General features: G+C 43.3%; 1 protein-coding gene across 2 annotated transcripts in view; it reads right to left on the bottom strand.

The window, feature by feature from the left end:
* TPPP (tubulin polymerization promoting protein) overlaps positions 1-23,466 on the bottom strand; it is a 114,910-nt gene that overhangs the window by 67,604 nt on the left and 23,840 nt on the right. Inside the window, exon 1 of one of the 2 annotated variants that reach the window (XM_076330698.1) lies at positions 10,971-11,051. The exons of the other annotated variant lie outside the window; for it this stretch is intronic. The gene's annotated coding sequence lies outside the window, so the exon portion shown is untranslated. Of the gene's footprint in view, positions 1-10,970; positions 11,052-23,466 lie in introns of those variants that run through there. 2 annotated transcript variants of the gene reach the window in all.

Below are 23,466 nucleotides of genomic sequence, written 5' to 3'. Positions count from 1 at the left end.
AATATACTACATTAGAAGGTAAAGAATTGCACAACACAGGATATGAAATAGGATTTTTAAAAAGGTTAAAACAGCTGACCCCATTTAGTTGATTAGAGATGAGGAAGGAGATCATGCCATGTTGAAGAAATGATCTCTCAAAGAGAAATACAGAGTAACCTGTTTGCCAAAAATTCAAGATCAAATGCAGTTTTGAGTCCTCCTTACCCTTTTTTCCCTGGATAAAGGGATCAGAAGGCACTTGCTAGCTTCTCCTAGAAGTGAAGATTAGCAGTAATTTGGGGAGGGGACACAGCAGGGTGATAGGTGGAAGTCACAAAGAAAGTGACTACTCTAAAATACCAATTCTAGAATTTGGTAAAACAAGATTAAATCACTGTTCAAAAGCATGAGCTGTGTAGATGCTGACTATAACAATTACAGCTAACCAAAGAAACGCCTTTCATCACCATCCAAAAACTCTAATATGCACACAGTTCGATAATACTACCTTTCCAGAGCCAGCAGAGGGAAGGAAGGCAGGACTAGCCACCGATCCCATCCTCTCCAAATACTGCTGGCTCCAACCTAGCAGGTCCAGATCACCAAAAGCAGCCATATAAAACCTTAAGAAAGAGATATAAGCAGATGCTAGAGTTCAGAAGGCTTTGTGAAAGAATAACTGTCCCAAAAAACTGGAGTTCCAGAAATCCACAGAATATTTAGACAACTAGGTATTGTGTTATGAACTGCTGTCTGTCATGTAATACTCCTTTAGTATCATGAAAAAACAGTTCTTGTCCCTTCTCTCACTCTGCAATAGGTAAATAATATAGCACATTATACAGACAGAGACATCTTTACAGACAGAGATTAAGCTAGGGATCAAACTTACTGAGGTCATGCTAAAATAGACTGAAAGTGCAGATCTGTGTTCTCAGCACATGCCTAACCCATTAGAAAAAGTTTTCTCATTATCATCAAACTTCCTTTCAGCCAGAGACTACAATACATACTCATCTGCAGACAGACAGCTGGGAGAAGTCCCCTAAATAAAGTCACGTATTACTCTCGATTCTTCCAAACATGAGGGGACAAGCAGCTATTGTTTCTGTGAATTCCAGTTGCCAATTCTCTATAGCTGCATGAATACCAGGTACATATAAATAAGCCCTAAGCCTCAGTACTGACCAACTGTCAGCTCTACTGAAAGATTTATATTAACTTACACTCTTAGTTATCCACATCCTCTCCAGGTGTCCACACATTGCAGGAATTCTGGTACGGCTTTGATTTAGATGTGGGGGAATTGCTCTTAGAAGTAATCCATCTCTCAGCACCAACAAGGAAGACCTGAAGACTTACTAAAACCCAGAGTATTTTTGCCAAAAATTTCAACAGCTTATGCAACTCTACGGAATATGCATGTACCCTACCTGGTCAGAATTCACTGCAGCACCTTCCCTGCCCTGTCCCCGAGAACTATTGCATGGCTAATCTGCTCAGGAAGTGCAGACAGCTTAGTATTTGTAGCAGAAGTTAGCATCGCTGCCATGTCACAGACAGGGAAACCAAAGCAGAGGGATGAAGAAACATGTCTGTTCTGCTGCCAGAGTTCAGAACATAATGAGGACCCTGGGACCTGTACTCTGCTTTAGTTATTAGGCCACACAAAGCAGGTACATGATGGCATGGGGTGCTCTGAAGAACCAACGTTCTCTGACTCTATAGAGGAAATATAAATATAGTCTCACTAGCTGCAAATGTATTAACCCAGTTTACAATCTCCACACCAAAAAATGCTTTTCCAAAAAAATCAACAGGAAACTATCAAAAGCTTTTTGGGCTATACCATGTACTTTCTCATCTGCTTTGTCTGGCTTGCCTCTACCATGCTAGGAATATTCTGTCCCAATAAAAGTTGAATTGCTTTCATCTGCAGCAAGTATTACAAAACCAGTTTTTAATGAAAGTCTTCTTGCAGCATTAACTGCCACGGAAATGAATAAGAGTGTATTTGTCTAAGACAGCACAAAAGACTAGAACACTACAGTAGATACTTAATACAGCCTCAGATACAATCCAGTTAATAAGAAAGGCAGCTTATTTTAAAACCATTTGTTCTTTAGAATATTTACTAACCAAGAATTGGCTAAAATGAGGTCAAAAGTCCTGTGAACTAAGGAAAACTTTCAGTTCAAACTTTTTAATGGCAGAAAGCATTTAAGCATCAAGCAGACCTCTGTTCAGGAGACTGCTGAGATTGATGAATTTGGAGAAAAGATTCAATAGCACAATGGCACAGCTGCAACACAATAACAGTATTACTAACATCTACTCTTTCCTGTCATGCTCGCCTTTGCATATGCCAACCTTATTTCTCACACGCAACACCTAGCTCCATTGCAACTTGCAACACAACTCCACAAGACCCCAAAGTTATGTTTACACTGAGCATCAGGGTCATCCTCTAACTAAAATCCAAAGTCTGCAGTGCAAATTCCTCATCTTGAGTCCAAAGACAGTAACTTGGATAAAATAGCCCTAAAACGGAATATCTGCTCGAGTTCTCCCTGATCCCTCCCTAAGTTCTTAACCGCTTCTACCATATGCCCCAGACAACTAAGTAGCAAAAATCTACAAATCTGTCCTTGACTTCCTTCTGTTCTGCAGTTCCTTTTGCTGTTGTTTTTACGCAAAGTCCAAGGTTCTGCTTTGCTTACAGTCACACCATAGAGCTTTGGCCACAAGGTTGAATGGAGATGGTACCCTAACTGTACCCTAAATATCCACCAAGATATTATCCAAAACAGAGATTCCCCAGACTGTCTTTCTGCAACCTCCTTGCCACCCAGCAATTCTGTTGTACATTTTGTCTCCATGATCTGTTAAGTGAGAAGGGCAAGGAGGTAATCCACAGCACAAACCCTAGACTTACAAGCAAAGATACTGTTTTACTATCTGCAAAATGTCACCAGCAGGTTTAAAAAAAAAAAAAAAAAAAAAAATCATTCAAGCACTCTATTTTTGCTAGTCCTTAAGCCAAGTATGAGTATGCAGGCTTTCCAACACTCTTGCTCTTTGTAACGGGTATTCAGACCAAAAAAATTCCCTAGCTCATGGGTGAATTTCATCCAACTGATCTTAATTGCATCCTCACCTTCCAAAGGGGGGAAAATATAACAGATTAATCTGCAAAAGCAACTATACATCTATTTAGTTGGCCAAGATAAATAGGATTCTACATTCAGTCAGATAGCATCTCTCATGCATGTGATCACATCTGACATTTGAATTAATGCTCAAACAGTAGCCAGGAATCTACCAATTTTATTGAGAATTAGAGTAGGGGGAAAGGAGACAGATGCTGGACCCCTTGCAATGCAGTTAATGCAGTTAATGCAGCCAGCAAATTGAGATAAGTCTGGTATTACATAATGATTTGAAGAACCATGTTGTTTACATTAAAAATTTTACTTCTGTTTTAACCTCACAATAAGCTTCCTATTTCTGTGCCACTCTTATAAATGCATCAGCCTCAACCTCTCCACACCTACATTCTCAGCTCCTCAGCCTAGCCAAACTACCAGCCTTCTTAAAGATATTTCTTAGATGGTCTTAAACCTGAAAGGTCATTGGCTTTTAGAAAATAGGCATACTATGAAGAATTCTGCCCACAGGCACACAACTTAGTAGTTTTAATTTAATTTTTACCTGTTTTTACCTCCCATTCTCCTGCTAATCCTTCCTCCACAGCAAGTGTTGGTAAGCATGCAAGTGCTTAAGGTGTAATTTTTATCAGAATCTGTTTCTGCACTGTTGGTAAAACTTATCCACTGCACCACAAATAGTTGCCATCCAGAATTTCTTAAGACCTTCCAGCCAATCCAAGCAAAAAAGAAAGCAACTTTTCAATGAGCGTGAGAGGTGCTATTTTTGAGTGAATTGGATTCATAACATTATCAAACTGTGCAAGGCATTTGAATTTGTCTGACTGCATCTGTTTTATTTTAGTACTTGATCTATCTTCCCCATGTTGCAGAATTGCAGTTAAAGGAAATTCTCATTTATCTTCTGTCTGTAATTATTTATGCCAAATAAAAACAGCAGAGACAAAGTACAGCAGATGGAATCTTTTTCCCACATTTTTGCATAAACATTCAAGCTGAGGGAAGGGATAAACAGCTGGAGAAATGCAACATCCTCCTAATAAAATGCAATGCTTTAGACAATGATCTTAAAGTTTCCTTTAAGCTTCCTTCACAGCTACCAGTAGGAACCAGAGTTAAGGCATTTCCCTTCTGACTTCTGCTCTGGGCATATTTCTCCACACGTGATGCTGAAGTGAATGAGAGCCATCAATTTTCCCTAGCATATAACACAGAAGGAAAATAAGCAGACAACGGTGCAGACCAAGCAAAGCTAACACAACTCTATCTACATTTAAACCCATGTTTACTTAAAGAAAATTAAACCCTTTCGCAGGCTTTATGAGGAACTGCATGGCCGAACCTCGAGTGCTCTTAATATATGTGTATCTAGCACTATGGACAAGGGCAAGGCTGGCTAGATCATACAGCTACATTAAGACCTTCAGCAGGACACACACAGAGTAACAAAAAAGGAGGTTACTCAAGTTGTCCAGCGTTTCGTCTTAGCAAAACGGTACTTCAGACTGTGATGAAGTTACATATGCCATTAAAGGAACAACCTTAGAAAACACATTATCAAGCACAGAGATTATTTTGACTGCTAACAAATGGCTGTTACTGTTCTATTTCTAAAAACTATTGCTATCCGCCTACATAGTTACTGCTACAATATCACTTATATACAAAACTAAGTTTAGTTCTTAGTAAATTACATTCCTCCATTCCAAAGAACCACTTCATAAAATAGCACCTCTTTATATATGCATAAATGAAGCACCTATACACAAATACACACACCTTTATCAGCAATAGTTCTATTAGAACTTTTTTCTTTTAAGAGACACATGTTCACCTGACAACACTTAAAACTACACAAAAACTCTTTATCTAACTAAATAAGTCTTAACTAGCTCTACAATATACTGTAATACCACCATGTCACTTACACAAGGTTTCAACTATGAAGGCAAAAGCATAAATACAGGCATCCACCACACTTTTATGTACTGATGAACTCTTATCATGCATTTTGTTCCATTATGCGACTATCACATTTGAGGATTCCACTTACTAAGTATTCATCCTGAGCTTCTGTTGGTAGATGAAGAAATAATCTGGACACAAATATTCTGCAATTCCACACACAGGCAAGGATACAAGCCAGTGTCCGAACAGCCTTCACAGAAGAAAGTGAATACGACACTGATTAAAGCACAACAAAAGAGGAGCCTCAAACATTTAGATGAGGTATTTTTTCATGGTGTATCAGAAAAAGACTTGGGAATCACAGATCCAAAAAGACTGGAACACAACAGCTGCTCTCCGCAGTAGTTAGTCATACAATTAATTCACAGCTCCAAATAACATGCTGGGCCTATCATCACTTTAGATTAGTTGAGGTTCCCTGACTTGTAACATTACAATTGTAGAGTTTGCTTAGCCTCATTTCTTCACACACTATACATTGTCTCCTCCCGCCACCCCCATCCAGAGCAGACTACTAATCTGAACTTCCATAGAACCCTTTCAAAATATTTCTGCAAGAGCCATGAGTAATGAAGATCCACTCCATGAAAGGAGATCTGAGATTGTACAGCAAGGAGACCACTTCAAACACCAGTAAGACGGGGGGGCTTTGTGTACCACCTATAGGTAAAAAAAATCAAGAGAACCAAGTTGATGCTATTGACAGGGATAGAATCAGATCAAAGAAAAATCGAGCTAACAGAGACTCGCAGGCCTTGAAAGCACTGTAAGATTTAATAGTCACAAAGCATCACCTCTGATCAAAGAACTGGAGATGGTATAAGAGCTACAAAATCATGAGACAAGTTGTTTTACCATGAGAGACTTAAAGAATTCCACCAATGTAATTTGTCAGGTGATTGAAGTCACTTGAGTGAGGTATCCAAATACCTTTGGAGATAAACTGCATCACATACTAAATGGCTCTTTACTGTCAAAGATATCAAAAAACTCAACAGCTGGAAATTCAGGCTATGCCAATGCCAATTAGAAATAAGACTTCCTTAGGGAAAGACAATCAACCATTGGAAATACTAAAGGTAACTTCCAAGAATAGCTGCAAATACATCACATCCTGACGTCTGCACATCAGACTTCATTTAATACAGAAGATACACTTAGTCAAGCATCTCTGACAGACAGACTTTTATCAAATGTATGTTATTGGTCTCAGATAACTAACTGAAAATAACTAATACATGAGTCAGATTAGATTGTCTAAAGTTCCCTTATGTTCTTAAAGTCTGTTGCTTCAGTTTTGTCTGAATCCAAAAAAATAAACTAACCTTTAAGTACAGATTTTTTTCAACTACCCACAGCTCAGTGCAAAAATAGGAGGGGAATACTTCCCCTGCTAAATCATCAATAAGTTCTCTCACATCTATAAGCTCCTGTAAGATGAACTGTTTGGGTACTGGTCCTTCTGACAGTGAAGAGACAGGCAGATTCAGATTTGTTTTTAATTTAAAAATAAGCAGAGTCATCAACAACAAAAGTACGCTTTTGTGAGCAAGACCTCTTAGCATTTGAATTTCCATTGCAAGAATTTCCTTAGCACTTATCCAATAGAACAACATTCCTCGACTGTGCATTTAAGAACTTGTTTGAACTAAGACTGCATCCCTTAGAGATTCAAGCAAAAACTATTACATCCTTGATATTTTTTTTTTTTAAAGTTTCTCTGTGCTCATTTTGCTGAATGCTCCAATATTTGAGCACTGACAGACAAGCATATTCTTGAGATTAGCCAAACTGGGCAAGAATTAACTTCATGACTGTTTAAGACAGTTGTACTGCAGATTCATTTTTGTCTTTTCATCTGCCACTTAATGCATTGAAGCTTTGATCTGTATACTCTTGGTTTCTAGCTCTTGGTTTTCTATCCAGGACAAGGTAAGTTCATATCACACATGCAGGACACGATGAGGCAGGGGAAAGATGAGGAGGAAAAGAAAAAGAAAAGGGAACCTTAAGACAACTGGCAAGAGTAAGAACCCAGGCTTCTCCACACCTGCCTTCGAATCCTGACACAGTTAAGATTCCCTCTTTGCAGGAGCAAACTGAATTGCCCATCCACTACACATAACTAATAATAGAGAAAAACTTCCCATCTGTTTTGATGGACATACCACTGTGAACCAAGAAAAATGACCAGCACAAAATCAGTCTGTTCTGCTCCATCAGCACTTGAGATGAACACCCAGTCAGAAAAAGTGTCCTGAAACCTGAACAGGCTACACACACTTGTCCTGTACCACATGTACAGGCCCTGTGTACTTAAAGACCATATTTATATGGGGGTGTTTTACCAATAACATCTCTCAATGTACAGTTACTTTCACTACTATTTCAAAGTATTCCAATAACCAGACTACATTGCAATGGGAAATTCTTGCAGTACTTCTATGTATGGGCAATTCGGGATGGGCAGGGTGATGCATTCACTAAGAAAATTCTTTCTGCTGAAAGTGTATTTGTTACTATGTATTTTTTGTGGGTTTGGGCACATGAGGGATATGAGAGGAAGAAAGAGCTAAAAAAGCTTATAGAAAACATTGGGGAAAAAGGCAAAGCAATGTGATTTTTCCTGTATAACACTGATTTTGAAATGAAAACTCAGTTTCAAAATTTTAAAAAATTACCTTAAAGAATGGTAAAAATTAAGTAGTCTGAAGACAATGTTTCATATTGGGTCAATATAGATTTTTTTTTATTATTATTTTATTTCAACTTCCAGTATTTAGTCAAGTTAAATACATTTAAAAATCCCCCAAAACCAAGCCATTATTCACATGTCCCAAGAATGCCCTTTGATACCAGAACTTCCCTCAAGAGAACTGTGCAAGTCTTACATTAAGTTCTACAATTCCCTTTGTTCTAACATACGGGAAAGAGAAAATACATAGCTGGATAATGCACACACATGTACCAATGTATCCTTCTTAACAGCTGCATTCCCTTTTTTGTACCACTTACAGTGTCTTGTTCTGTATTTTGGATCATAATATTTCAGGGGCCAGGCCCAAGTTTTTATTCCATGGTTATATTGCACCTAACACATTAGTTAAGGTCCCTGATCACAGCTCCCAGACACTATGGCAATACAAACAGTAAGCAAAATATTTCTTTTCAACTAACTGGCAGAGGCACCTAAAAGCACTTATGCCCATAGTAGTCATGCCAGTATGGCAGAGAAATACTAGGGGTGAAAATTATATACCTGCATTTAATTTCAGTTACACATGGCATAAAAATGGTTTTCGGAGGGAGAAGAAAAACCCTGTTTGTTGCTTGCTGAAGAGAGTCCATTTCATTTATGCAAGGGCTGCAAGCAGTGTGCATGTACAAATAGAAAGGACATGACATCACTGAGTGACTACACCACAGGAAAGACTTTTCTTGTAAGTTTTTCTTCATACAGTGATACAGGCTTGTGAATACAGTCACATTCTCACACTGAAGACTTACATAATCAAAGTATGAAAAGCAAGAAAAATATCTGATATTATTTTAATTTGCATCTTAGCTTATCATCTGAGAGCAAGTTACCAAGTTTAAACATTGTATGGTTTATTCTCTAAAGCATTCTGAGATATATTAAGTACAATTAATTGCCTCTACCTATAATCAGAATACACTAATTTTAACATAAGTCGACATAACTGCCTGCCTGCCCCCCTCCTTAGAAGAGCCTTTTTTTTTTTTTTCCAAATTAAGCTCAAGGTACAATAAGTAAAAAGAACTTCTATCCTACAGCTGCCTACAGAAAGTAACTGGAATGAACATACCTACTCTAAAAATTAAATAAAAAGACATTATTTTTCACCACAGTTTAAATGGGGCGCAGAAACATCTACTTGCTGTATATATATTTCCATTTATAAAGATCTTTTCTTACATTTACAAGGGTCAAGTGCAAGCACTGCAGGAGATTCCTATGTGAACTTTATCTGCAATTTGATCCTTGCATAGCATTCTGTCTAAGCATTACACTGTACTATGATTTAATACTGGACATACACTTCAGCAGTTACAAATTATGGACTATTTAAAGGCATATGACTGTGACCCAGAGAGGTACAAAAGCATTCAAACAGCATTTTATTTTGGTTTTGGGAGGGTTGAGGTTGAGTTGGGGTAGGGCCTGTAAAAAACATAATTCAAAAAAAGAAGTGGCTCATCACCAAAGGATTAAAAAAAATGGCCATTGACATTTTAAAAATAATTAAGTTGCATACATTCATTAAACAGTCATGCTATTTTAAGCCTGAGACTATGAAAGCATATCGCGCTCTCTCCATTTTCCCCCCAAGTTGTCACAGCACTAGAGGAAAAAAAACCCACCTAAACCTTAATGTTTCATTATCATGCTAATACTTGCCAACTTTCTAAAGCATGCTATTTAATGATACTAGTTGAGAAAACAGTGTGAAGGCTCAGTAAAAGTCAGTGAAAACAGTCTCATATCATGTGTTTCATTTCAGGCTGGGGGTTGGTTTTGCCCCTCCTTTTCTTCTCTTTTTAAATAAACATAAGCAGTTATGCAATCCTCTGTAAAATCTGAAGGAATTTTCCCCCTAAACCTGCTCATGTAGACCCTGCAAAACATGAATAGGGAAACTGCTTGTCAGCAGTACCTACTGCAAGATTCAAAGCTGTCAACGTTTAAGACACACACTTTTCACATGTGTGTTCAGCACCTCGTAGCACACACCCAACTTCCCCGTGGAAGAATTTCACCCAGGTACAAGAGATTTTAACCAGGATTGAAGAACTACTTGCAACTGCTGCTGATTTGGGGTGGGGTGGGTGTATTTGTTTTCAAACTAGCTAGCCGGGGTCGCAGATTGATTCACAGGATTTTGTCTTGTCCTGTTTTTCACCATAGAGTACTGTAGTTGGCTTTATACCCGCGGGTGTTACGCTGCAGTCCCTAAATAGTCTCCCACACTTGATGCTGGTTTTCATGGAGGACGCCACGTAGGAGCGGTTCTCTGAGACAAAGCCCCTTCAGCTAACACTTGGGCATTAAAAAAACACAAAGAAAAGGTAAATCGTCTTTACCCATCAATCACCATAAAAGGGGACCGGTTGCTCTGCGTAGGAACATGAAGCAGCAGCTGAGGCTTTGTTGTCGTCTCTAGGTAATAGCTAACAGCAGAACATTTGGTGTATGCGCAAGGTGGATGTTTCCCCCAGCTCGTCCGGGGGACGCTCGCAGACAGAGCCGGGCTTGCCAGCCGCCCACAGCCAGCCACCAGCATCGCCCATCCATCGACCTGCTGCTGCAGTGGCACCAGGAGCCGGGAAACAGCCGCCCTCGCCCCGCACAGGTTGCGGCCGCGCCTCCCCCCCTCCGGTGGCGGCGGGAGATGCGGCTGCCGGGGCCCATCCCGACGGGCAGGCAAAGGAGACCTCTCTCCACCGGCCCCTTCCCCGGGGCTCAGCAGGAGAGACGCCGAAGAACGGGGGAGGCAGCGAGGGGTTAATCCTGCGGAGGAAAGCTGCCGCCGCCTTGCCCGCAGCCCCCCGCGGACGTTACATAACGGCAGCGCGCGGCAGGGCAGGGCGCCGCGCGCCCCTCCGGTGGGGTGACGGGCCGCCGGTCGCACCGCGGCACCGGGGGCCGCCAGCCCGGGGCAGCTCCGCCAACGCGCCCGCCCCTTGTGTCCTCGTTAACCGAACAGAAATCAATTAGCCAACGCGCTAAAAAGGGGGGAAAGGGCAAGAAACACACACACACACACACCCCCACCCCACCCCCCAAAAAAAGAGAGGCTTGTCTCGCCCGCCTCGCAAGAGGTGCCCACTCACCGCCGGCTCTCGAGCAGCGGCGGCAGGTCCTGCCAGCACAACCTGACGCTCGCCCGGGCTCCGGCGCTATCTAGAGCCCGTGTCAAGCCGGCGCGGCGGCTCCGGCAGGCACCGCCCTCGCTACCCGGGCATTGGCGAGCGCTCGCCACCGCCTGCCCGCCCCTCCGCCGCTCGCCCCCATAGGCCGGGCGGGCTGTCCGGCGGGCGGCCGCTCCCGCCCCCCGCGGAGCCTGAGGTAATGAATTAGCGCGGGGGCAGCTGCTGCCTTTGCTGCCTTAAATGGCTGGTTACGGTTGGCGGCGCCTCTGCCCGCTCCTCCCTGCTTGCTGCCTGGTGCTCGGCAGCAGGTGGGCAGGGGCAGGTGGAGGCCAGGCCAGGCCAGGCCGCGGGGCCGGGAGGCGGTGGCTCCCTCACCGCTCTCCTCGCCAGGGGCTGGGGGCGACGCGGGGCGGGCCAGTGGCCACCTGCCCCGGCTGGCGCGGGAGTCGAGGCCAGGTCCAGCAGCTTCCACCATCTCGAGCATCGTATCCCCCCTTCCCGAGGGAGAAGCAGAGACCAAGGGGTGCCACAGTCCTCTCTGTCCTGCCGGGCTCTGGCAGGTTTGGGTCCGGATTGCTGCTCGGCTGTGCTTTAATCTGTGGTTGTTGACATAAATAAAAATCATGTAAAAGACTGTGCTGTGCAGTGCAGTAGGCGTTCCATAAAACCTCACATTCCCTCAGCTTGCCACTTGCCTAGGAGCAGGCCTAGGGTTGGGACAGTGGAGAGGTGCAGCCACTAATCCAATCTGGAACAATCCCATTCAAAATCTTGGAGCACAGAGACAGTTCAGGAGTCAGCAGAAATCTAATGAACTGTTTTGCATCCTCATTCATGAATTTATAACCAGACTAATGACCCGGCAAAGCTTGGTGGACCATAACTTGATAGCTGCTGTGCTGGAATCAAGTTAAAACAATCTACCTGCAGAGGTGAGGGAGAAAAGCAAAAAGATCCAGTTAATGTGCAGTGGAGTCTCAATTTTTCAAATGCAGGAATGATACATAGCTAACTTTTAAAAATAGTCATATACCTTGGTTTAAGATGCACAATAATCGTTTATAAACTATTATAAAACTAGATTATAAACTCTTATTTGAGTATCTTAAGACAATTATTGAAATGGCCTAGAATATCATAAATGCTTTAAGGCATAACCCTTCATATTAGGGTTGAGTTTGGCTGCACCAATGAAGATTTTGTGGTAGAGTATGGCAAATGCACTTGTGATCTCTCATGAGAGCACAAACCAAAATCATGTTGTATTTTTTTCCCAAGTTTTATCCTTCACCATGTAGACACAGGAAACCTACCCTTTATGAAACTTGAGCTGGCTTGAGGCTCAAGAAGAGTCCCTACTATACAGCTGAGAAACAGCTTTAAATCAGAGCCTAGTTTTGAAGGCAAAAATGAATGCAATATAGATTAACATGAAACAAGGTATGATATATAGCCCAGTGAAGACTATTCTCCTAATGTTTAATATGGAGCGAGTCCTACATTATTTTCAATTATTTCCCCCATCTCACACAATTTAGAATATAATTTTCTGTTTCTCTAATAGAGTTTTCTGTCACAAACCATGCCATCAATCTTAGAAAACATGCAGAATCAGAATTATCTAGATTTGATTCTGTGATAGAATTCAGACAAATTTCACAATTTATTTGTGCTTCATTTAAAAGAAAAAAAAAAAGAGAAAGAAGCAAACTTCATATAATCATAGAATCATAGAACAGTTTGGGTTGGAAGGGACCTCTAAAGGTCATCCAGCCCAACCCCCCTGCAATGAGCAGGGACATCTTCAACTAGATCAGGTTGCTCAGAGCCCAACATGACCTTGAATGTTTCCAGGGATGGGGCATTCACCACCTCTCCGGGCAACCTGTGCCAGTGTTTCACCACCCTCATCATAAAAAATTTCTTCCTTATATCTAGTTTGAATCTACCCTCTTTTAGTTTAAATCCATTACCCTTTGTCCTATCGCAACAGGCCCTACTAAAGTCTGTCCCCATCCTTTTTAGAAGCCCCCTTTAAGTATTGAAAGGCTGCAATAAGGTCTCCCCCGAGCCTTCTCTTCTCTAGGCTGAACAACACCAACTCTCTCAGCCTTTCCTCATAGGAGAGATGTTCCAATGCTCTGATCATCTTTGTGGCCCTCCTCTGGACCTGCTCCGACAGGTCCATGTCTTTCTTGTGCTGAGGGCTCCAGAGCTGGACGCAGTACTCCAGGTGGGGTCTCACCAGAGCAGAGTAGAGGGGCAGAATCACCTCCCTCGACCTGCTGGCCACACTTCTTTTAATGCAGCCCAGGATACGGTTGGCCTTCTGGGCTGTGATCACACATTGCTGGCTCATGTCCAATTTTTCATCTACCAGTACCCCCAGGTCCTTCTCAGCAGGGCTGCTCCCAATCCCTTCATCCCCCAGCCAGTATTGATACCGGGGGTTGCCCCGACCCAGGTGCAGGACTTTGGACTTGGCCTTATTGAACCTCATGAGGTTCACATGGGGCCACTTCTTTGGGGCCCAGGTCCCCTTTGTCCAGGTCCCTCTGGATGGCATTCTATCCCTCAGGTGTGTCAACCGCACCACTCAGCTTGGTATCATCTGCAAATTTGCTGAGGGTGCACTCGATCCCATTGTCTATGTCATTGATGAAGATATTAAACAGTACCAGTCCCAATACAGACCCCTGCAGGACACCACTTGTCACTGATCTCCATCCGGACATTGAGCCTTTGACTACTACTCTCTGGATGCAGCCATCCAGCCACTTCCTTATCCACTGAATAGTCCATCCATCAAATCCATATCTCTCCAATTTAGAGAGAAGGATGTTGTGGGGGACCATGTCAAAAGCCTTACAGAAGTCCAGATAGATAACAGCAGTAGCTCTTCCCTTGTCCACTGATGCAGTCACTCCATCAAAGAAGGTGACTAGATTGATCAGGCAAGATTTGCCCTTGGTGAAGCCATGCTGACTGTCTCGAATCACCTCCCTGTCCTCCATGTGCCTTAGCATAGCTTCTAGGAGGATCTGTTCCATGATCTTCCCAGGCATAGAGATGAGGCTGACAGGTTGGTAGTTCCCAGGGTCTTCCTCTCTACCCTTTTTAAAAATGGGTGCAATGTTTCCCTTTTTCCAGTCACCAGGGACTTCACCTGACTGCCATGACTTTTCAAATATCATGGAGTGTGGCTTGGCAACTACATCAGCCAATTCCCTCAGGACTCTGGGATGCATCTCGTCAGGTCCCACAGACTTATGTATGTTCAGGTTCCTCAGGTGGTCTCGAACCTAATCTTCTCTTACAGTGGGACTGACTTTATTCCTCCAGTCCCTGCCTTGAGGTCCATCCACTCGAGAGGTGTGGGAAGAGAGACTGCCAGTGAAGAGTGAGGCAAAAAAATTATTGAGTACCTCGGCCTTCTCCTAGTCGGTTGTTAACAGTTTGCCAGTCGTGTTCATTGGGGGAATACACTTTCTTTGACCTTCCTTTTCTGGCTGACATACCTGTAGAAGCCCTTCTTATTATTCTTTGCATCACTTGCCAAGTTCAGCTCCAGCTGTACCTTGGCCTTCCTGACCCCATCCCTACACAACTGGGCAGCATCCCTATACTCTTCCCAGGATACCTGTCCCTGCTTCCACTGCCTGTGCATTTCCTTCTTGCTCTTTATTTTGACCAGCAGGTCTTGACTCATCCATGCCAGTCTCTTGCCTTCCTTTCCTGTTTTCTTACACCTGGAGTAAGAGAGAGAGAGACCTCTTGCGCCCTATGGAAAGCATCCTTAAAGATCTGCCAGCTCTGTTCTGCTCCCTTGTCCCTGAGGGCAGTTTCCTAGGGGGTCCTATTGACTAACTCCTTGAACAGCTGGAAGTTAGCTTTCCTAAAATTCAGGGTCCTGACTTTACTCTTTGCCTGCCCCATATCCCTAAGGACTGTGAACTCCACCAGTGCATTATCACTGCAGCCCAGGCTGCTTCAAATCTTGACGTCTCTGATTAGCTCACTTGCATTGGTGACCATCCGCTCTGGTAGGGCTGTCTACTACCTGGCTTAAGAAGTTATCCTCAATCCACTCCAGGAGTCTCCTGGATTGCCTACAGCTCACCATGCTACTTTTCCAGCAGATGTCAGGGTGGTTGAAGTCCCCCAGCAGGATGAGAGCCTGCAAGCACGATGCCTCCTGTAGCTGGAGTAAGAAGGCTTCATCAATAGACTCCCCTTGATCGGGTGGCTTGTTAGACACCAACCACAAGGTTCCCTTTGCTACCTCGGTCTCTAATTCTTACCCATAAGCTTTCAACCTGCTCGTGGCTATTCTTCAGAGACAGCTCTTCACACTCTATCCATTTCTTGATGGAGAGGGCAACCCCTCCACCCCTCCTTCCTTGCCAGTCCCTTCTGAACAGCCTGTAGCTGTCACTCCAGTCATGGGACTCATCCCACCAAGTTTCAGTAACAGCAACTAGGTCATAGCTTTCTAGCAGCACGGTGGCTTCCAACTCCTCCTGTTGGTTGCCCATGCTGCATGCATTGGTGTAGAGGCATTTCAACTGGGCTGTCAGTCGTGTCACCTTTTTAGAGGAACACACCTTAATTCCTTTGAGGTATTTCAACAGTGTTTCCCTGTTGATTCCTATTACCTCAGGGGCCCCTGGCTCATCTTCTTAAGACTTCAAGTGTGCTCCAGTGTACCCAGCATGTCTCGCAGCAACAGGCTGAGGGCCCTCACTAGCACCTCATCCCTCAAACCTTGGCATGTCGTCCCATGGCTTGTCACGGGCAAGCCTGATGTTATCCCCTTCCCCCTTCAAGTCTAGTTTAAAGCTCTGTCAGTCAGCCCCACTAGCTCATGAGCAAAGACCCTCATCCCCCTTTGAGAAAGATGAATCCCATCCGACACCAGCAGGCCTGGTGCCATGTAGACCATCCCATTATCGAAAAACCAAAAATTCTGGTGGTGACACCAGTCATGAAGCCATGCATTAATAGACTGGGTCTGTCTGTTGCTTCCAATATCACTGCCCGCAACTGGAAGGGTGAAGGAAAAAATTACCTGTGCTCCGGATTCCCTTACCAACTGTCCCAAGGCCCTGAAGTCTCTTGATTGCCCTTGGACTGCATGTTGCAGCTTCATCACCACCCACATGGAAGAGAAATAATGGGTAATAGTCCGAGGGCTGTACCAGGCTAGGAAGTTTCCTAGTGATGTCTTTAACCCAGGCCTCAGGGAGGCAGCAGACCTCCCTAAGAGGAGGGTCTATCTGGCATATTGGACCCTCTGTTCCCCTCAGAAGGGAGTCACCTACAACTATAACCAGTCTTTTCTTCCTCATGGTGGTGGTCATGATACAGAGGGTAGGCCTTTCTGACCTTGGCAACACCTCTGGTGTAGATGGACCGTCAGCCACATCATCAGTTGACTGACCTTCCAAATCCAGAGCATCATACCTGTTGTATAGAGGCATCTGGGAAGGCAAGGTAGGCAAGTATGGGGTTTGCCTGCTGCCCCGAGTTTAGACTTGCCTCCATTCACTCCTTTCCTTTAAGTTACTGCCTTCTGCCTGGTGAGGGGAGGATACAGGATCCCCCTGATCGTGTTTTTTTTCTGGTGGATGTGTCTGTTTCTGTCTCAGGGAGGGCAGAGCATGGTTCCAAACTTGTTAGAGTTTGTCACATCCTGTGGTCTGATAGAGACAAGGCTGCTGCATCTCCATGCCTCCACCTCCAATCAGTAGTGAGACTAAACATGTATTCCCAGTAGGCACATACATACACATTTCTGCAACACATACATACATATACGCACATGGACAGCTACACAGATCAGTAGAGACAGAAACACTCAGCACTCACACAAACACAAACAGCACCAATGGCCTCATCTTGTTCCCCTTTGGCTGTTCAGGGTGAAGGTCCATTAGTAGGAAATACATACATATATATAATGTGGATTCCTCTGGTAGCTGAGTTGAGATACTCAGTCTATCCCTGGATCCCCGATCTCCCCAATGCTGTACCCTAGACATATAAGCCCCCAAGGCCTGCAACCCCACTCCAATTGCTGGTACAGACCTCCTCACTCACAAACACGCATTATGGATCTCTTGGTAGCTAGGCTTAGACACGCAATCCATCTAGTAACTGGCCGTGGATCCCAGGTCTCCCCAGTTGCTGACAGCTAGGCATGCTAGTCCCTAGACCCCCCAGTCCCACTCGAGCTGCTGGTGCAGATTTTCTTGCACACAGCAGCGCATAAACATGCACACTGTGGATCCCTTCAGCAACTGGGCACACACTACCCAATAGCTTAGACATGCAGTCCATCCAGCCTGGATCCTTGTTCTCCCCAGTTGCCTCTCACACAGAAACACACACATATATAGCCTCTCCATCAGTTGGCATAGACCTCAGGGTCCCTTTGGAAGCCAGCTTCTCCAATTGCCTCACTCCCAGAGATACACCTTGTTCCTAAGCCTCTTAACCTCCTTTTGGCCTAGTTTGGCTTGATATTTGTACTCTCACTTGGTCCAATTGCTTGCACCACAGACACATATGACCCCTGATCTGCACTGCAGTTGTTGGCACTTGCTTTTACTCACTCCAGTCTCTCCAGTTGATGACACTGCTGATATGCAGGCCCTCTAATCCATGGTCTGACTCCGGTTGACACTTAGACCTCCATACGATCACATCCACACAGAACAGAGTCCCCTCATCCAGGAAAATAGTTAGAAATGGAATTTAAGAAGAAGGCAGGACAGCAGGTGATGACCAGGTGCAGGGCATGGCCAGACAAACATACTGACCAGCAACCTGTTTGCACATGAGCGATCCCTTTTGTCCTCTTAGCCCTCTATTTACCCACACTTGTTCCTCTCCAAGCCACCATGATCCCTTCCTTTCTCTGCCTTTGGCTTGTCCCCTAAACATGCCATAAGAAGTCTTATGCAATCTCAAGATTCCCTGAATGTCAGGGGAGGTTCAGACTTGATATTAGGAAACATGCCTTTACTGAGAGGGTGGTCAAATGTTGGAACAGGCTTCCTAGAGAGGTGGCTGATGTCGCAAGCCTGTCAGTGTTTGAGGCATTTGGAGAATGCTTTAACTTTTGGTCAGCCCTGAATTGGTCAGGGAGTTGGACTAGATGATTGTTGTAGGTCCCTTCCAACTGAAATAGTTCTGTTCTGTTCTGTTCTATTCTATTCTATTCTATTCTATTCTATTCTATTCTATTCTATTCTATTCTATTCTATTCCCCTGCATCCCATAATGCGTCCTATACCCTCTAGGCAGTAGCCCCCCCCCTTCAGTTGGTAAGTTGCTCTGGAGAGCCTTTCCAGACTCATCTGGTAGTCTGGAAAGTCAGACCTGGACGATAGGTGTCAGTTCTCTTTTGTGACAGTCCTGAGAGGCACTGGGGCAGGGGATCTGTTTCTCTGAGTTGCCCATAAGGATGGAGGTTCCCCTGCTTGCCGTTATTGCTCTGTGCTGTATTTAGTGTGTGGAGATGAGCTTTTTATCAAATAACCTAACAACACTTAATTTCTGGTTGCACTTTGAAGACCCCCTGTCCTCAAATAGAGAGGGATTTAGAGGTTTAATTTAGCAATTTAATTTAACTAAATTTATGAATTTAGTTCCTAGTCCTGAGTGCATACTGTTGAAAATGTGCCATCATCCAGTTTTGGTAAAGACAAATGAGTCACAAAAAGAAATCAAAGATACCTCAGGGCAAGCATGTTCTGCCAACCTAATCCTTGCTGGCCTCCATTCCATCCTTCAGTTCACAGTCTGCCAGGTAGCTCATCCTCCAGGGGCCAGGGTGGGGATGAGAAAAAAGGTTAGTTTCTTTATTTTGTTCTTCAACTGATGTCTGTTGTTCAAGACGCTTGTCTTTTACACCTCCCATACTAATTTTTATAAAAGTGTAGTATAAATTCACAAAAGCCCTTTTAGGATTATCTGTATTGGGTTTATGTGGCAGGGTTTTGGTAGTGGGGGAGCTACAGATGTGGCTTCTGTGAGAAGATGCCAGAAGCTGCCCACATGTCAGACAGAGCCAGTTCCAGCCAGCTCCAAGATGGACCTGCCATTGGCCAAAGCTGAGCCTGGTGGTAGGGTGCTGTGATAGCATATTTAAGAAGGGGTAAAAACCGCTGCACAACAGCAGCAGCTGGGAGAGAGGAGTGAGAATATGTCAGAGAGACAACCCTGCAGACACCAAGGTCAGTGAAGAAGGAGGGGGAGGAGGTGCTCCAGGCGCCAGAGCAGAGATTCCCCTGCAGCCTGTGGTGAAGACTGTGGTGACACAGGTTGTCCCCCTGCAGCCCATGGAGGTCCACAGTGGAGCAGATGTCCACCCTGCAGCGCGTGGAGAGAAACTCACACTGGAGCAGGTTTTCTGGCAGGACCTGTGACCCCATCGGGGGACCCACATTAGAGCAGTCTGCTCCTGAAGGATTGCACCCTTGTGGAAAAGACCCACACTGGAGCAGTTAGTGAAGAACTGCAGCCCATGGGAAGGACCCACATTGGAGAAGTTTGTGAAAGACTGTCTCCCATGGGAGGGACCTCATGCTGGAGCAGGGGAAGAGTGTGAGGAGGAAGGAGTGGAAGAGACAAAGCATTATGAACTGACCTCAACTCCCCCTGTCCCCCTGCACTGCTCGGGGAGAGGAGGTAGAGAAGTCGGGAGTGAAGTTGAGCCTGGAAGAAGGGAGGGGTGGAGGGAAGGTGGTTTTAGGTTTGTTCTTATTTCTCATTATCCTACTCTGACCCTTTGATTGGCAATAAATTAAATTAATTTCCCTGAGTCGAGTCTGTTTTGCCCGTGACGGTAATTGCAGAGTGATCTCCCTGTTCTTATCTTGACCCATGAGCCTTTCGTCATATCTCCTATCGAGGAAGGGGAGTGATAGAGTGGCTTGGTGGGCACCTGGCAGCTAGCCAAGGTCAACCCACCATATTAGCACACTACCTTAATAAAAAGTAATGTAACTTTGGATTCATTTTAATCCTGTGTGCAAATTAACTCCTTCTGTATTTTAAAGCGGGAGATTGGACAGTTCTTCTTTGTCTACATTTGTTTTCATTTTTAACTTAAGAATGCTATCATCGAGTGCTATGTGTGCCTTGGACATTTATTCAAAAAATAAAACAATGTGAATGCCAACATGCATCTATGTTGTGGATTTCTGCAGCACTCAGTACACTTACTTTACATTATACAATTACATTGTTACAATGAATTCCCTAGAGCTCCCAGAAGCCTTCTCTCATCCCTGCACAAAGAATGATTTTTCTCAGTCCAGAAAATAATCTATTCAGTTTTACACTAAGATAGTAGTGCTCTGCCACAGAACAGGGCCTCGCAGCAAATCCTGAGAGTAGTCCAACCCTTGATTAGCTCGATTTTCTCTGAAAGTCCACTCTCTCACAAGAAAAAAAGACCCTTGACCGTGACCTTGAGATCTCGCTATCTTATCCTAAGATTAGCTGCATTTCCCCAAGAGGTTAGTAGAGCTGTGTCTGTAGGCGGTAGCTGTGGCTGAAGGATACCATCTTTTCTTCTAGGCACAGGCCACTGTGTAAGTTCACATGCAACCTGACCTGATGATTTGTCAGTGTGACCTAACATTTTAATTTCTCTTTTGCTCTTCTAAATAAATATTTGAAAATATGATTGATCAAATGTCATTCTCTCTGACACACTCTTCTTAGACATTCCCAAGCCACTGCAGGAGGAGTATGTTTCCTTAGAATCCAGGAATGGAGCAGAGTGCAGGCACTGGCCATAACCTGGGTCCCACAGGGACTTTCAGAACGCAAAATTCCTACAAGCCTCAGTTTAAGGATGAACTTTCTTGCCTCTGGGCTGATGGCAACAGAGAGTACAAAAACCGTCCCTACAGTTTCCCTTTTCAGAGCTTCACAATAAAAAAAGCACAACCAGATTTCATGCTGAATTCCAGAATATTACTGATTTTAATTAACACTACGAGAAGTAAACAGATCTGTTCAAAATAAAACTGTACATATTTCCCTACTTCATTCTTTCTGTCAGCTAACATGCCACTTCTTCTTTCATTTCAAGACAAAGTCTTCTGGGAGGGATGCAGATCTGCTTCCTGCAGTTGACACAGCTTCTTTTCAAGTTGCTATACTTACTGCCATCCCTGTTATTTCTATAGTGTTCATCCTCATATGAGTTCTGTTCAAAGGTTTTGTTATTTTAAATATTTTTTTGCTTTTTCCTCCTTCCTTCCCTAGTTCTCTACAAGACAGAGAATTCTTTCCTGCTTAGGCAGCTCCTTCGCTAATACATTAAGCCAGTTCCACCAGAGTTGGAAAACTTTGTGGCCAACGTTAGTTCCCAGAGTGAGAGAGATGAGGTGCAACGCTGACAAAACGATAGATTACATAAACACTGGGTGTTCAGTGAATCAGCAGTTACATCGTATCTTGAGCCAGAACTATTAAACAGTAAATAAAAAGAGTTTTCAAGTCATCAGGCCTGGGTAGGAAAATGTATCACCAAGATCGCATTATTATTATAAAAGGTCACTTCAATTCGCTTGTAATTTTCCAATGTGATAAGTTTTAATCAGAATATTTGTGTGAATCAAAGAGGATTAATTTGGTTGAAACTTCTATCAAAGTGACGGAATCATTTTTAAATGCCAATTAGTCACTCTATTTAGAAAAATAGGGCTTTTTCTGTTGTTGTTGCTTTTTTTTAACCACTTCTTGGAATAGTTACAGAAACTAAAAATCAACCAAGTCTACTTCAGTCTTTCATCTGGTGAAAATCAAGTACAATTTTCCAAGTAATACAAATAGTAATAAATATATTGTCATTTGTATATGCATGTGCAACATACATGTTGTCAATATGTCATACTACGTTACACACAGTCAATTTATGTACAGCTATGTGTGTAGTCTCAGTCATTTACAGGAGGGCAAAACTAGCTACCTGCCAGACCCCCACTAGCAGTCCAAATACATTTTTTATATATAAAATTGCAAGGAATATTTAATCGTATAAACAATGTGGCAGAATTTCAAATAGGTAGACAAGCATAAAGGGCCATTCTCATGCACATGAAGTTTGACTTAGGACATTCTGTGTATGGCAATGTGCTGTCCTGTAACTTTGTATAGAAACTAATCCAATTATGTTTATGTGCTGCTGTGGAATCAGTGCTGCTCATCAGTTTTACTGAAATACAAATCAATAATAAAATCATGCAAATATAGAAGGCAGAGTTCAGGAGATGTGCACATATATTAATGAAATAACTTGATCGCACTAACAGTATAGAGCACAGTCCTGCAAATGCCTGACCATGATAGAATTCCTTATTTATTTGCCAAAGCTTCCATCAGAAAACGTTAACAAAAAGTTGAGCTTGAATCAGAGCACACAGAGCTTCAGAAGCTATAAAGTTAAAAACAGCCTAACTCACTCTCCTCTGTTGCACACAGACCCTTTTTGGGAGTACCTTATCACATGCTCTTTCTTTCAGATGGAATGCTATTCTAACCCATATTATATTCTCTTCCCCAATCCCCTACCAAAAACTGAAAAGGAGCGAAGTAGGACAATGCAGAACAGCTCTAGAAAAGGATGAACTACTGCAGCAGATCTGATAATTTGGATCAAGATTTAAGAAACCTGGATTCCAGTAGTGTATTTTGTACAGGCTTTCCATGGAGCAGCTAGCAACATGCTCAATCTCCCTCTGCATCTGTTTTGTGGACTTAAATTGGGGATAATCGATTTTACAGTACGGATATCTGAAAGGCAAAGAGATATTGTAGCACAAAGCCACTACTTAAAGGGAAAAAAAAGTCTTTATTAGGGAAGCATTCAGTGATGTGAAGGTTATGACAAGAGGCAATTCTTTAAAAAAAAAAGCTTTTTAAGGCGGGTCCTTCATTCACTGAATATCTTAGCTGCATGTGAAGCGATTTCGTAGTTAAAGATGGCACATTCAAAAGCCCACAGCACTTAAACACTTCTAAATATCTATATTCTGTATCATTTCATACAATAGACAAAGACTGAACTAGTTGCTGCAGCCTTATTCATTTTCTGCTTTCTTTTTCCCTCAGTTAACTGTTGGAAAACATTTTGTTGTCCCTTTTTGGTAGTTTATTCAATTTATCACATATAGTCCCAACTTCACTCTATCTTTGTTAGCTCAGCATTTATTCAGAACCCTAAAATACTCTCAGGAGAAGATATAAATCACACTTTTCTTTTTGACAGAAGGGGAAATGGCCAGGAAGTGAACCTCAGAACTGCAGAGGGGGTAAGCATGAGTGAAGTCTAATACCAAAGATTCAGCATTGCAGTTAAGACAGTAAACAAAACCTGATGGCAGTTATATGGAAATGGCCATGCCAAGCTATTTCCTTAGTGCAAGACGTTTTTCAG

This window comes from Aptenodytes patagonicus, chromosome 2 (genome assembly GCF_965638725.1).
Source record: "Aptenodytes patagonicus chromosome 2, bAptPat1.pri.cur, whole genome shotgun sequence".
Taxonomy (NCBI): Eukaryota; Metazoa; Chordata; class Aves; order Sphenisciformes; family Spheniscidae; genus Aptenodytes; species Aptenodytes patagonicus.
The sequence above is the reverse complement of the archived record's forward strand: the minus strand, read 5'-3'. Positions and strand labels throughout refer to the sequence as shown.